Below are 10,777 nucleotides of genomic sequence, written 5' to 3' on the forward strand. Positions count from 1 at the left end.
CTGCTGAATTTGAATCCACCAATCAGAGAGCCTGTGCACTCTTTCCCTCCAAAACAGGTGCATCCTTTTTACACACGCAGCACAGAGAGACACAGGATCATTGCAGTCTATTTCTCATAATGACGACTCCCCTCAAACAAATGACCATAATTTCCTAACCGTAGGAGCTAGAACGGTCATTCTTACACCGTTTTGTTCAGAAGAGATGGGGGAATCTTCAAGTGTTGACAATTTATCATTAAAATATGAATTTTTAGAGATATATGACACGGATGACTTGTTGACTTAGAAGCCACGAATTCCCCAATATGCAAATTTGAATACCTGGAGCCCACATACATGATTGGCTGGCTGGGAAGCTGTGCAGGCCCTGATTTGTGGATTTGAATGCCTCAGGACACATATATGATTGGCTGGGAAACTGTGCAGGCCCTGATTTGAAAATTTGAATGTCTAAGTCCTCACAGAGGATTGGCTGCCTGGGGACCTGGCAGAAATATATAGAAATACTATGATTAAGCATAAATACTACATTTAGTAGAAATACTATGTTTTAGCACAAATCCTATAAAAAGCAGAAATACTATAATTTAGCAGAAATACTATATTAAGCACAAATCCTATAAAAAGCAGAAATAGTATGATTAAGCATAAATACTACATTTAGTAGAAATACTATGTTTTAGCACAAATCCTATAAAAAGCAGAAATACTATAATTTAGCAGAAATACTATATTAAGCACAAATTCTATAAAAAGCAGAAATACTATATTAAGCACAAATCCTATTAAAAGCAGAAATACTATATTAGGCACAAATCCCATAAAAAGCAGAAATAGTATGATTAAGCACAATAGTAATAAGTTAAACAGAAAAATTGGAAAAGCAAAATTGACAGCTGAAAAAATGCTGAACATGCTGAGGGTCCCTCAAATATACTTGTTAAATGAAAAAATCAGCAAAAAAATGCACAGGGAGAGAGAAGTAAGTTTCTAGGTCAGCCTGGGAGCTGCTGAATTTGAATCCACCAATCAGAGAGCCTGTGTACTTTTTCCCGCCAAAACATGTGCCTCTTTTTACACACGCAGCACAGAGAGGCACAGGATTATTGCAGCCTATTTCTCATAGTGAGGACTCCCCTCAAACAAATGACCATAATTTCCAAACCGTAGGGGCTAGAGCGGTCATTCTTACACCGTTTTGTTCAGAAGAGATGGGGGAATCTTCCAGTGTTTACAATTTATCATTAAAATATGAATTATTAAAGATATTTGACTTGTAATGCACCATAACTGAGTAGAGCGAAGCAAAAACTGCCTTGACTTGCCCTCAAACAACGCTTTCTAACTCGAAATCTATTTGGAGTATCGATATCATTCTTTCACCGTAAGAGACAGCAGGCTTTGGTGAACAATCATGGAAATTTTCAGGTCTCTGTGGAAATCCAACAAAAAGTTATGACGAGAGAAAAAAGTGGTTCATTTCCACAGTTTGAAATCTGAAGAAATCTGAGCGAAGGACGAATTTCCTACCCTCAAACAAGTCCAACTCATTTCAGAACGGTAATAGGTGAGAAAGAAATTCTTGAATTGTGAGCGTCAGGGGTGTCTGAAGATATTCGGGGACAAGCCTCATGTCTTAACTTTGCTTCGTTAAGGAGATATGACGATTCGAATATGCCTCTCATTACAGAAATCCAGCGGTGATTTTGAACAAGCTCTCCATTCACTTTATATGGAGAGTTTTCTGACCTTGTGTTAGTCTGAGGAGATTTGCAAAAATTCTATAAATCCCACAACAATGATGGTGACATTTTCTGAAAGCCAGCAAAAATACCTACGTTTTGATGTATAATTTGTGGAAGTTGAGTGAAAATTGAGCAAGTAGCAGGAAGTTGTTCGACATGAAGAGAAGACTGCAAAACCTTCAGTGGCACACTGGAAGCCAAGAGCATAGCAACCATAACAACGCATGTATTTTGTGAAAAATCACAATTTTGCAACTCAAAACTTTAAGAGGCATAAAAGTAAAACAGTAAAAGATTTGAAAAAGCTGAATCATACCTGAATAGCCCAATAATTTGTGAACATTTTAAAGTTTGAATGGTTGTTCTAGGTGAAAATATGAGGAAGTAGTTAAGTTTCAAAAACAAGCAAATTTTAGCAGAATTGCTGAAGTTTCCCATTCATTTCAATGGGACAAATTAAAGGAAAAAAGTGGAATATTTTAAAAAGTATAATAGTTAAAAATAGCAAAAATCATAGCAGGAAAGAGCAAAAATAGCTGAATAGTTTAAAATTTGAACGGTGAAAATCGGCTGAAAATTGTGGAAGTAGTTTAACGGCGAAAAGTGTACGGAAGCAACTAGAACTAGAAAAATTTGCATTTCCTGCGAAAATGCAGTGTGGATGCTTAAAGCTGAAGCTGTATGCAAAAAGTAGCTGAAAAAGCTGAAAAGTTGCAGAAATTGTAAAAACTTTGCAGAAGCAAAAGAAGTTTGCTAAAATGGAATAACTTAGCAGAACTGCAATATCTTAGAGGAAACATAATACTTGGCAGAAATACAATAGCATAGCAGAATTTAGCAGAAATATTGTAACTTACCAGAAACATGATAACTTCTCAAAAATACAAGAATTTAGGAGAAATAGTATAAGATAACAGAAAGAATATATTTAGCCAAAAATACTTAAACATTACAGAAACACTATGATTTAGAAAAATAGTACAACAGAGCAGAAATATTGTGATTTACCAGAGACACTGTGATGAACTATGAATATTGTAATTTTAAATTGAGACTATGTTTTAGCACAAATATTATAATTTGGCAGAAATACTATAATTTAGCAGAAATACTATATTAAGCACAAATCCTATAAAAAGCAGAAATGGTATGATTAAGCACAAATACTACATTTAGTAGAAATACTTTGTTTTAGCACAAATCCCATAAAAAGCAGAAATACTGTACTATGATTTAGTAGAAAAACTATAATTAATCAGAAATACTAAATTTAGCAGAAATACTATATTAAGCACAAATCCTATAAAAGCAGAAATAGTATATTAAGCACAAATCTTATAAAATAGCAGAAATAGTATGATTTAGCACAATAGTAATAAGTTAAACAGAAAAATTGGAAAAGCAAAATGGACAGCTGAAAAAATGCTGAACATGCTGAGGGTCCCTCAAATATACTTGTTAAATGACAAAAATCTGCAAAAAAATTTATTACAGCCACACAATCACAAATATGTACACATGAGGAAACACACATGCACAGAGAGACCCACACACAAGATCCAATTCAGTCAACCAGTCTAAATATATTGAATTTAAATCTTAGAATGAGATCATCCCATTAAAAGCCTTTCTCTCTCTCTCTCTCTCTCTCTCTCTCTGTCACACACACACACACACACACACACACACACACACACACACACAGGGAGAGAGAAGTAAGTTTCTAGGTCAGCCTGGGAGCTGGTGAATTTGAATCCACCAATCAGAGAGGCTGTGCACTTTTCCCCACCAAAACAGGTGCATCTGTTTACACACGCAGCAGCACAGAGAGACACAGGATTTTTGCAGTCTATTTCTCATAGTGACGACTCCCCTCAAACAAATGACCGTAATTTCCTAACCGTAGGGGCTAGAACGGTCATTCTTACACCGTTTTGTTCAGAAGAGATGGGGGAATCTTCAAGTGTTGACAATTTAATATTAAAATATGAATTTTTAGAGATATATGACATGGATGACTTGTTGACTTAGAAGCCACGAATTCCCCAATATGCAAATTTGAATGCCTGAGACCACATATGTGATTGGCTGGCTGGGAAGCCGTGCAGGCCCTGATTTGTGGATTTGAATTCCTCAGCCCTCAGATATGATTGGCTGGCTTAGAAGCCACGAAGGCCCCAATATGCAAATTTGAATGCCTCAGGACACTTATTTGATTGGCTGGGAAACTGTGCAGGCCCTGATTTGAAAATTTGAATGTCTCAGTCCTCACAGAGGATTGGCTGCCTGCGGACCTGGCAGAAATATATAGAAATACTACATTTAGTAGAAATACTATGTTTTAGCACAAATACTATAAAAAGAAGAAAAACTATAATTTAGCAGAAATACTATATTAAGCACAAATCCTATAAAAAGCAGAAATACTATAATTTAGAACAAATAGTATAAAAAGCAGAAATACTATAATTTAGCAGAAATACTATGTTAGGCACAAATCCTATAAAAAGCAGAAATACTATAATTTAGCAGAAATACTATGTTAGGCACAAATCCTATAAAAAGCAGAAATACTATAATTTAGCAGAAATACTATGTTAGGCACAAATCCTATAAAAAGCAGAAATACTATAATTTAGCAGAAATACTATATTAGGCATAAATCCTATGAAAAGCAGAAATAGTATGATTTAGCAGAAATACTGTATTTAGCACAAGTACCGAAAAGTACCAGAAATACTATGATTTAGCAGAATAGTAATAACTTATTGAAACACAAATGCACAGAGGGACACACACACAAGATCCAATTCAGTCAACCAGTCTAACTATATTCAATTTAAATCCTACAATGACATGCTGCCAAATAAGGGCAGGGTCCTCTCTCTCCCACTAAACACACACACACACACACACACACACACACACACACACACACACACACACACACACACAGGGAGAGAGAAGTAAGTTTCTAGTTCAGCCTGGGAGCTGCTGAATTTGAATCCACCAATCAGAGAGCCTGTGCACTTTTTCCCGCCAAAACAGGTGCTTCTGTTTACACACGCAGCACAGAGAGGCACAGGATTATTGCAGTCTATTTCTCATAGTGACGACTCCCCTCAAACAAATGACCATAATTTCCTAACCGTAGGGGCTAGAAGGGTCATTCTTACACCGTTTTGTTCAGAAGAGATGGGGGAATCTTCAAGTGTTGACAATTTATCATTAAAATATGAATTTTTAGAGATATATGACATGGATGACTTGTTCACTTAGAAGCCATGAATTCCCCAATATGCAAATTTGAATGCCTGGAGCCCACATACATGATTGGCTGGCTGGGAAGCTGTGCAGGCCCTGATTTGTGGATTTGAATTCCTCAGCCCTCAGATATGATTGGCTGGCTTAGAAGCCATGAAGGCCCCAATATGCAAATTTGTATTCCTCAGACCACATATATGATTGGCTGGGAAACCGTGCAGGCCCTGATTTGAAAATTTGAATGTCTCAGTCCTCACAGAGGATTGGCTGCCTGGGGACCTGGCAGAAATATATAGAAATACTATGATTAAGCATAAATACTACATTTAGTAGAAATACTATGTTTTAGCACAAATACTATAAAAAGCAGAAATACTATAATTTAGCAGAAATACTATATTAAGCACAAATCCTATAAAAAGCAGAAATACTATATTAGGCACAAATCCTATAAAAAGCAGAAATACTATATTTAGCAGAAATACTATGTTTTAGCACAAATACTATAAAAAGCAGAAATACTATAATTTAGCAGAAATACTATATTAAGCACAAATCCTATAAAAAGCAGAAATACTATATTAGGCACAAATCCTATAAAAAGCAGAAATACTATATTAAGCACAAATCCTATAAAAAGCAGAAATACTATATTTAGCAGAAATACTATATTAGGCACAAATCCTATGAAAAGCAAAAATAGTATGATTTAGCAGAATAGTAATAACTTACAAAATTACAAATATTGAGGCATATTGAAACACAAATGCACAGAGGGACACACAAACACAGGCTCTAATCCAGTCAACCAGTCTAACTATATTCAATTTAAATCCTACAATGACATGCTGCCAAATAAGGGCACAGTCCTCTCTCTCCCACTAAACACACACACACACACACACACAGAGGGAGAGAGCTGCTGAATTTAAATCCACCAATCAGAGTGGCTGTTTACGTTTTCCCGCCAAAACGGGTGCATCTTTTTACACACGCAGCAAGGAGAGGCACAGGATTATTGCAGTCTATTTCTCATAGTGACGACTCCCCTCAAACAAATGACCATAATTTCCTAACCGTAGGGGCTAGAAGGGTCATTCTTACACCGTTTTGTTCAGAAGAGATGGGGGAATCTTCCAGTGTTAACAATTTATCATTAAAATATGAATTATTAAAGATATTTGACTTCAAATGCACCATAACTGAGTAGAGCCAAGCAAAAACTGCCTTGACTTGCCCTCAAACAACGCTTTGTAACTCGAAATCTATTTGGAGTATCGATATCATTCTTTCACCGTAAGAGACAGCAGGCTTTGGTGAACAGTCATGGAAATTTTCAGGTCTCTGTGGAAATCCAAAAAAAAGTTATGACGAGAGAAAAAAGTGGTTCATTTCCAGGGTTTGAAATCTGAAGAAATTTGAGCGAAGGACAAATTTCCTACCCTCAAACAAGTCCAACTCATTTCAGAACGGTAATACGTGAGAAAGAAATTCTTGAATTGTGAGCGTCAGGGGTGTCTGAAGATATTCGGGGACAAGCCTCATGTCTTAACTTTGCTTCGTTAAGGAGATATGACGATTCGAATATGCCTCTCATTACAGAAATCCAGCGATGATTTTGAACAAGCTCTCCATTGACTTTATATGGAGAGTTTTGAGACCTTGTGTTGGTCTGAGGAGATTTGCCAAAATTCTATAAATCCCACAACAATGATGGTGACATTTTCTGAAAGCCAGCAAAAATACCTACGTTTTGATGTATAATTTGTGGAAGTTGAGTGAAAATTGAGCAAGTAGCAAGAAGTTGTTCGGACATGAAGTGAAAATTACAAAACCTTCAGTGACACACTGGAAGCCAAGAGCATAGCAACCATAACAACGCATGTATTTTGTGAAAAATCATAATTTTGCAACTCAAAACTTTAAGAGGCATAAAAGTAAAACGGTAAAAGATTTGAAAAAGCTGATTTATACCTGAATAGCCCAATAATTTGAGAACATTTTAAAGTTTGAATGGTTGTTCTAGGTGAAAATATGAGGAAGTAGTTAAGTTTCAAAAACAAGCAAATTTTAGCAGAATTGCTGAAGTTTCCCATTCATTTCAATGGGACAAATTAAAGGAAAAAAGTGGAATATTTTAAAAAGTATAATAGTTAAAAATACCAAAAGATATAGCAGGAATTAGCAAAAATAGCTGAATAGTTTAAAGTTTGAACGGTGAAAATAGCACAAAAATTGTGGAAGTAGTTAAACGGCGAAAAGTGTACGGAAGTCCTAAGAATAATAATAATAAAGAATAAAGAGAAACAGGAACTCTATAGTGTGGATGCTTAAAGCATCCACACAATAATAATAATAAAGAATAAAGAGAAACAGGAAAACAATAGTGTGGATGCTTAAAGCATCCACACAACTAGAAAAATTTGCATTTCCTGCGAAAATGCAGTGTGGATGCTTAAAGCTGAAGCTGTATGCAAAAAGTAGCTGAAAAAGCTGAAAAGTTGCAGAAATTGTAAAAACTCTGCAGAAGCAAAACAACTTTGCTAAAATGGAATAACTTAGCAGAACTGCAATATCTTAGAGGAAACATAATACTTGGCAGAAATACAATAGCATAGCAGAATTTAGCAGAAATATTGTAACTTACCAGAAACATGATAACTTCTCAAAAATACAAGAATTTAGGAGAAATAGTATAAGATAACAGAAAGAATATATTTAGCCAAAAATACTTAAACATTACAGAAACACTATGATTTAGAAAAATAGTACAACAGAGCAGAAATATTGTGATTTACCAGAGACACTGTGATGAACTATGAATATTGTAATTTTAAATTAAGACTATGTTTTAGCACAAATATTATAATTTGGCAGAAATACTATAATTTAGCAGAAATACTATATTAAGCACAAATCCTATGAAAAGCAGAAATAATATGATTAAGCATAAATACTACATTTAGCAGAAATACTATATTAAGCACAAATCTTATAAAAAGCAGAAATACTATATTAAGCACAAATCCTATAAAAGCAGAAATAGTATATTAAGCACAAATCTTATAAAATAGCAGAAATAGTATGATTTAGCACAATAGTAATAAGTTAAACAGAAAAATTGGAAAAGCAAAATGGACAGCTGAAAAAATGCTGAACATGCTGAGGGTCCCTCAAATATACTTGTTAAATGACAAAAATCAGCAAAAAAATTTATTACAGCCACACAATCACAAATATGTACACATGAGGAAACACACATGCACAGAGAGACCCACACACAAGATCCAATTCAGTCAACCAGTCTAAATATATTGAATTTAAATCTTAGAATGAGATCATCCCATTAAAAGCCTTTCTCTCTCTCTCTCTCTCTCTCTCTGTCACACACACACACACACACACACACACACACACACACACACACACACACACACACACACACACAGGGAGAGAGAAGTAAGTTTCTAGGTCAGCCTGGGAGCTGGTGAATTTGAATCCACCAATCAGAGAGGCTGTGCACTTTTCCCCACCAAAACAGGTGCAGCAGCACAGAGAGACACAGGATTTTTGCAGTCTATTTCTCATAGTGACGACTCCCCTCAAACAAATGACCGTAATTTCCTAACCGTAGGGGCTAGAACGGTCATTCTTACACCGTTTTGTTCAGAAGAGATGGGGGAATCTTCAAGTGTTGACAATTTAATATTAAAATATGAATTTTTAGAGATATATGACATGGATGACTTGTTGACTTAGAAGCCACGAATTCCCCAATATGCAAATTTGAATGCCTGAGACCACATATGTGATTGGCTGGCTGGGAAGCCGTGCAGGCCCTGATTTGTGGATTTGAATTCCTCAGCCCTCAGATATGATTGGCTGGCTTAGAAGCCACGAAGGCCCCAATATGCAAATTTGAATGCCTCAGGACACTTATTTGATTGGCTGGGAAACTGTGCAGGCCCTGATTAGAAAATTTGAATGTCTCAGTCCTCACAGAGGATTGGCTGCCTGGGGACCTGGCAGAAATATATAGAAATACTATTATTAAGCATAAATACTACATTTAGTAGAAATACTATGTTTTAGCACAAATATTATAAAAAGAAGAAAAACTATAATTTAGCAGAAATACTATATTAAGCACAAATCCTATAAAAAGCAGAAATACTATAATTTATAACAAATAGTATAAAAAGCAGAAATACTATAATTTAGCAGAAATACTATGTTAGGCACAAATCCTATAAAAAGCAGAAATACTATAATTTAGCAGAAATACTATATTAGGCATAAATCCTATGAAAAGCAGAAATAGTATGATTTAGCAGAAATACTGTATTTAGCACAAGTACCGAAAAGTACCAGAAATACTATGATTTAGCAGAATAGTAATAACTTATTGAAACACAAATGCACAGAGGGACACACAAACACAGGCTCTAATCCAGTCAACCAGTCTAACTATGTTCAATTTAAATCCTACAATGACATGCTGTCAAATAAGGGCAGGATCCTCTCTCTCCCACTAAACACACACACACACACACACACACACACACACACACACACACACACACAGGGAGAGAGGACTAAGTTTCTAGGTCAGCCTGGGAGCTGCTGAATTTGAATCCACCAATCAGAGAGGCTGTTTACGTTTTCCCGCCAAAACAGGTGCCTCTTTTTACACACGCAGCACAGAGACATAGACCTGCTTCTTTCAGTTTATTTCACATAGTGAGGATTCCCCTCAAACAAATGACCATAATTTCCTAACCATAGGGGCTAGAGCGGTCATTCTTACACCGTTTTGTTCAGAAGAGATGGGGGAATCTTCAAGTGTTGACAATTTATCATTAAAATATGAATTTTTAGAGATATATGACATGGATGACTTGTTGACTTAGAAACCACGAATTCCCCAATATGCAAATTTGAATACCTGGAGCCCACATACATGATTGGCTGGCTGGGAAGCTGTGCAGTTCCTGATTTGTGGATTTGAATTCCTCAGCCCTCAGATATGATTGGCTGGCTTAGAAGCCATGAAGGCCCCAATATGCAAATTTGAATGCCTCAGGACACATATATGATTGGCTGGGAAGCCGTGCAGGCCCTGATTTGAAAATTTGAATTTCTCAGTCCTCACAGAGGATTGGCTGCCTGGGGACCTGGCAGAAATATATAGAAATACTATGATTAAGCATAAATACTACATTTAGTAGAAATACTATGTTTTAGCACAAATACTATAAAAAGCAGAAATACTATAATTTAGCAGAAATACTATATTAAGCACAAATCCTATAAAAAGCAGAAATAGGATGATTAAGCATAAACACTACATTTAGTAGAAATACTATGTTTGAGCAAAAATCCTATAAAAAGCAGAAATACTATATTAGGCACAAATCCCATAAAAAGCAGAAATAGTATGATTAAGCATAAATACTACATTTAGTAGAAATACTATGTTTTAGCACAAATAGTATAAAAAGCAGAAATATTGTAATTTAGCAGAAATACTATATTAGGCACAAATCTTATAAAATAGCAGAAATAGTATTATTTAGCACAATAGTAATAAGTTAAACAGAAAAATTGGAAAAGCAAAATGGACAGCTGAAAAAATGCTGAACATGCTGAGGGTCCCTCAAATATACTTGTTAAATGAAAAAATCAGCAAAAAAATGCACAGGGAGAGAGAAGTAAGTTTCTAGGTCAGCCTGGGAGCTGCTGAATTTGAATCCACCAATCAGAGA

Source organism: Rhamphochromis sp. 'chilingali', assembly GCF_963969265.1.
Source record: "Rhamphochromis sp. 'chilingali' genome assembly, chromosome: 11".
Lineage (NCBI taxonomy): Eukaryota > Metazoa > Chordata > Actinopteri > Cichliformes > Cichlidae > Rhamphochromis > Rhamphochromis sp. 'chilingali'.